Raw genomic sequence first — 6,000 nt, 5'->3', positions numbered from 1 at the left:
AGCATAAATCGAATTTTCAGAAAAATCCAGCACTTTATATAGTTCTATTTGATTAAAAACAAAGAAAAAGATGGACATTCTTACCCTGATTGATTAGCAAGTGAATAGACGAATTAAACAAGAAGAAACAAGCAAATCTGGCACCAATTCACCAAGGTTATGAGAGAAAAAGAGAGATGATAGAAGTTAGGGTTTAGAGTTATGAAGAAACAAAAGAAGAAAACAGATAGGAAGGGTATAAGAATCCTGTCTTATTCCGGGTACTGTAGCACTTACTCGATCGAGTAAGTAGGGTATTCGATCGAGTGGCCTCTACTCGATCGAGTTGGAGCAACTCGGTTGAGTTTTCGCTGGTAGTTCCAAATTTTCCGACCTAATAACTCTACAACTAGATTGAGTAAGGTCTACTTGGTCGAGTAGGCACTCGTACTCGGTCGAGTAAAGATAGGTACGAGGTCAAAAGTTACGAGTTTAGTTAACGATCCCTGCAAAACAACAACTCGTGTCAATTCCAAAATATATTTGGAAATCGTCACAGATTATTTCATCCAATCACGACACATTACTACCACTTAAATGCAACGTAACTATTTCATTCAAACACTACATGTATCCTTCCATCCTATATCAATCATTATTCAAGACAATTTACTATGAATCAGCTTATACATACATATACAATCATCACATTATTCCATATTTGTTTGCGCATTTGTAAATGCAATTATCCGACTTATGTGTACACTATTTGAAGTATCCATCTAGCAACATAATTACCACTTACTACATAAGTATGCTCAAAATTTCTAATATGTCACAACAATTTATCAATCAAACATCTAACATAACTATGCCATGTCACAAGAGTACACAACAACATTTATCCATTGCATCTCCAAATATTACTTGCCAACTTCAATAACTAAAACCCATATAAAGACTCACAATTCATTATCATCACCACATTGTCCAATACTAGCATGCAACTATTAACACCTTCACTATCTTTATCACATCCATGCACACTTCCAACTATTCACAAATCTTCACAGTTCATCGTCACTACTGTTTACATGCACTAAACATTATTATAGACTCCATCACAACTATTTCTAACCTATTTATCATACACATCTACTCACACAATTCCCGACTCGACATCCCCATACTCGGTGGCTGGCCTAAGCATATTGGGGTCATGATTTTGAAATGAGGGCGCCTTCTCACCCAAAATCAAGCATCAGCTGGGGCTCCAAACATACATACACCAGGTTCATTTTATTAGACTCACTACGTTGATTGGGCTCATTAGTTACAGGTTCTAAAATCGTCGCTCTAATACCACTTTGTAACACCCCCATCTACCAAGGAGCCTTAACAAGATCTTCCCTAGCAGATAAGGGCGTTACCATCTCGGTTGACCGAGGACAGTAATAATCAAATGTCGATAATAGAACGATTATGTTATATTACAAGTGATTTAAACCAAACAAACGATACAAAAGATACAACTCGTGACAACTACCAACTAGGTGAAACTATCTCTGCCATGACTCGTGATAGACTCGTCCCTCCAAGCACCCTGCCGTGATCCATACATCAACCTGCTAAGACTGACTGCTCACCATAGTGGATCACGGGAGACACAACACAAGAAGACAACACAACAATACCACACAAGGTCAGTAACTGAGGTAAAAAGCACAAAAGCAGACACAACGAAAACAGTAATACACATACACCACCTCCTCCAACAAACGACGCATCTCTGACTGCCCGAACGTCCAGTCCTTCTAGTGGGGCCCCGCAGCCATTCCCACCTAAGCCCCGTTCATCTATCTGAGCGATAACCCATGTTTCTTAATGTGCACATCCCCTCTGTGGCGGGTTCCACAGAGGGCTAATCAAGGGCGTGAAGCCACTCCCGCAAGTGACTCTACTCAGCCAAGGACGCACCTCGAGAACCACAGACAACTATCTATAATCAATCACACTATACAACAGCAGCAGCCAACAACAACCAATCTACACCACCAACAACGACACTAAACCAATTATACAGCAACAATAGACACTCTAGACAACCAACAGCACTGAGTAGGAAAATCTACCTTTAGCAAACCGCTGCGAATCCGCGCACGACCATTAAGAACACAAGCAGCCACCACAATCACCTATTACAACCAGCATAACCACCTATTATAACTACCACAAACATAACTGAAATCAAGGGAGACGATGATGATGATGACAACATACCTATACAAAGCAATCCGGCATCAAGACCACTACCCGACTCAAGCATCCCATCCCTATGGTGTAATCACTTTCAAAGGCCTCAAGGGGATGAACCACGGTGAAGGAGGAGTGGAATGATGACATCTAGGTTTAGGAAGAAAGGTAGAAAAATGATTTGGGTTTCACAACTTAAGATTTATAATTCCCCGCTGAACTCACGTTACTCGATCGAGTAACTCACTTACTCGATCGAGTGGCCTCTACTCGATTGAGTTCCCAAGCTACTCGATCGAGTAGCCTCCGCTAGATCGAGTAACACGAACTCAAAGACTCACACCGTCACAAGATTTCACCCGTAAGGTTTCCGAAGGTCTTGATAGGTGTCTTAGGTCAGTCAACGTCGGTCAACGGGTCTCTAAAAGGATGGGTATTACACAAATTATGACATAGAGTCTCTAATTCTATCATTAATAAGCATTCAAACTAGTACTATCTCTATGTGATAAGATGGTATGCTATCTTTATTTTTTCTAACTTCATAATCTTTCCTCGTATATAGAACATGACAATTGGATGGTAACTTTCATTATTTAGTGCACTACTCCTGTTATGTTTCTCTTATTTTACGCAATTGCTAAATCCCACACACAATTTTACTACATCCTACACATTTTGGCTCTTTCTTCCAGCATTACCCCTCATCTTTAAAAAAAAAAATCAAAAGAAAACCCAAAATTTCGACGACATCCATGCATCCCCTAGCCCGAGCTCCCGACCACCCATCCCCTAACCCCGACCTACCCCTATCCGTCGACCGTCCCACGCCGCCGTGAGTTCCCTTTTCGAGGCGCATCCTCTACTATTCTCGTCGAACACATCGTGTAGGGGTCTTTCAACCAGATCTAATACCTGATTTAACATAATCAACTAATCAAGTGGAAGATGTTTCTTGCCATCAAGTCACCAACAAGTCTGATTGTTTGATTGTTCAATTATTGTGTTGAATTGAACTCGTCAAATTTCTAGGGTTTTTACAGATATTTGGGTATTCCGATATTGAACCAAGATAAACAGAGATAATGAAGGAACACCGGTTCACATATGGAGGGTGGTGCGTGGTAGGGCATTTCGCCGGTGGTGGTGGTGTAGTGTGTGGATGGTAGATTGGTAGGGATGAGATGAGGAAAGGAGTGGTGGGAGAAGAGGGTGAAGGTTTTCTCCTCTCTTTTGGGATATTTGTGGGTAAGAAATGTGAGGGGCAAAATTGGAATAAGTCGGTAATTTGTGTAGGATTAAGTAAAATGGTGTACGGGATTTAGCACATCCCTTATTTTATTGTAATTACGTGAAAATCATGCTATGTCAACGTTTTAGCCTTGCGTTTTATTCGTTATGTTACACGCATGATACTATTTTGTTAGTGTAAAGTCTTAAAAAAAATGCGGTGTGTTTATACTTTATACATGTGTATTATTTTGAGCATGCATGTACGTTTTCATTACCATGGTTAATGCATAAATCAGAACAATCTAACTTTTATTTGGTTGCGGGAGTCGTCGTCAATTATTCTCCAATCTTTGTAGTTTTTGTTCACATACTTAGTCAGTAGCGTATGCATGCATGACCTATCTTGAATTTATAAATATTGATTTACAGTGATACAAGTAGATTATTTATATGATGGTATGAATTATAATTTACTGGCTTGGTTGATCATAGTTAATAACATATGCATATTTTTTTTTGATGGCTCATCGTAAATTCATACTTTGATAATTATTAATGTCGATTATATATATATTACGAAATTATAATTAATCATCTTATCATATATTTATATAATAAAATACTTAAAGAGTAATATAGTCATGTTTCCCGAAGGAATATTGCGATGTTTGTTTAGTCTTTCCAATATAAATGAGACACCAGTTAGTGTCTCATATCACATCTATTGTTTATCTGGCCAGATACAAAAGAATTATTTTGAATTCATATGATGAAATGTTGCTAATTGGAAGTTTAGCACTGTAATTATCGTCAACTTCAAATTTGGCACATGATATGACATTGCTAACCAGAAGTTTAGCATGAGAAACAAAGTCAACTAAAAATGTGGGATGTGATCAGAGAATTTATTGAAACACGGCCAATGCTTATGAAAGATTGCCATGGACTGAGGGAAACTAAGAAAGTTGACATGAAATTGACGGTTAAGGCCATCCAGGTTCTTATTATACCCGTTTTGATAAACCTGAAGTTTATCTTAAAGGAAAATATAAGTGCTGAAATTCTCTCGTGTAAATTTATGAAAGGCAAGACATTACACGGAGACTAAGTATATTTATTGGAGATCTAACAACTACTCGGAGTGTAATAAAGAACTTAAATATTCATGTATTGATTGACACTATATTAAATGGTTTGTAACCACATAATGATTGTTCTGAGTAGTTATTGTGTAGAAATCATTGTTTGGTTATTATATGAAATTGTTAGTCTCCGAATTGGGCATTGTATTCAGTGCATTTAAAATCCAATATATTGTTATTGAACAAAAGATGCCCGTATAAATTCTCATCGGTAATATGAGAAATTAAGGTCTAAGATGGTTATAGTTTTTACCACCTTAGAGGGGGAATGATAAGGATAAGCTGGTAAAAACAAACAAGTATGTTATCCCCAACTGAACCTGAAGTTCAGCGGTTTGTTTTCAATATGAAATACATCAAATAGAGGTTCACGGAATTAGAAATGATGGTATTCATTTGGTTATGAAGATGTATTATGATACCAGTTTGATCATTTTATCAAAATGTGATATGTTACATTAAAATCTATGATTTAATTATAGACAGATTAGCCCTATATGTGGTATACCGAGCTATAAATTAGTCATAGAAAGTATATGTAATGAAAATGGAGATTCTCGCCAAATTGAACAATAACCGCACATGAAAAGTAGTGTGAAAGTCATATCGGTTCACATGTTTCAGGTAATAAAAAAAATGGCAAACATGAGCAGTTGGTATTCCTATGGAGTAAATTAAAGAAATGTGGATGTCGCGGGAGTGACATAGGTATCTGAATGATAATAGATGGCCTATAAAGATAAGGAATGGTACCAAATATATTCAGATATCAATGATTCAGTACTGATAATATCACGAGATGTTGAAAATTGAAATTATATCGATGTGGTTAAGGAACCGATATGCATTTGCGCGCGGAATTTAATGGACTAGATAATGGGGATCTTATAAATAAGTCTAATTTTATTGTCGACATATAATCTTTGATTATAAATGAGCTCATGGACCTGAAGTCAATCCATTGACGTGGAGTCAATCGAAATTATGAATATTGAAAAAGGAAATTGTACAGTTTGCATTTCGAGTCATCATCATGTGCATATAGATAGTAAGTTCATCATTGCATTTAAGTTTTAATATTTACATTATTACATTGTTTAGAATATGTTATTTAGAAATTTCTTTTATATCATATGCATGTACATGTTAATAAATGTTTAAAAGGGAAAAATGTTATTTTATGAGATACTATAACGAGGATAACTGCCTATAGGAGCCTCTTATAAACGATCATCAAATAATGATGTTTGATTAATTGAATTTTGGGAACTCATGATTATATATAAACCTCTACGATACGATTGAAAGATTATCGTAATTATTTTCACGATGGAATATTCAAACTCCTGAAGAGTTTACTTGAATTATTATTATTGCCTCAACCTAAAGTTTG

The sequence above is a fragment of the Silene latifolia genome, chromosome X, assembly GCF_048544455.1.
Source record: "Silene latifolia isolate original U9 population chromosome X, ASM4854445v1, whole genome shotgun sequence".
In the NCBI taxonomy this organism is placed as follows: domain Eukaryota; kingdom Viridiplantae; phylum Streptophyta; class Magnoliopsida; order Caryophyllales; family Caryophyllaceae; genus Silene; species Silene latifolia.
Note: the sequence above shows the minus strand (reverse complement) of the source record.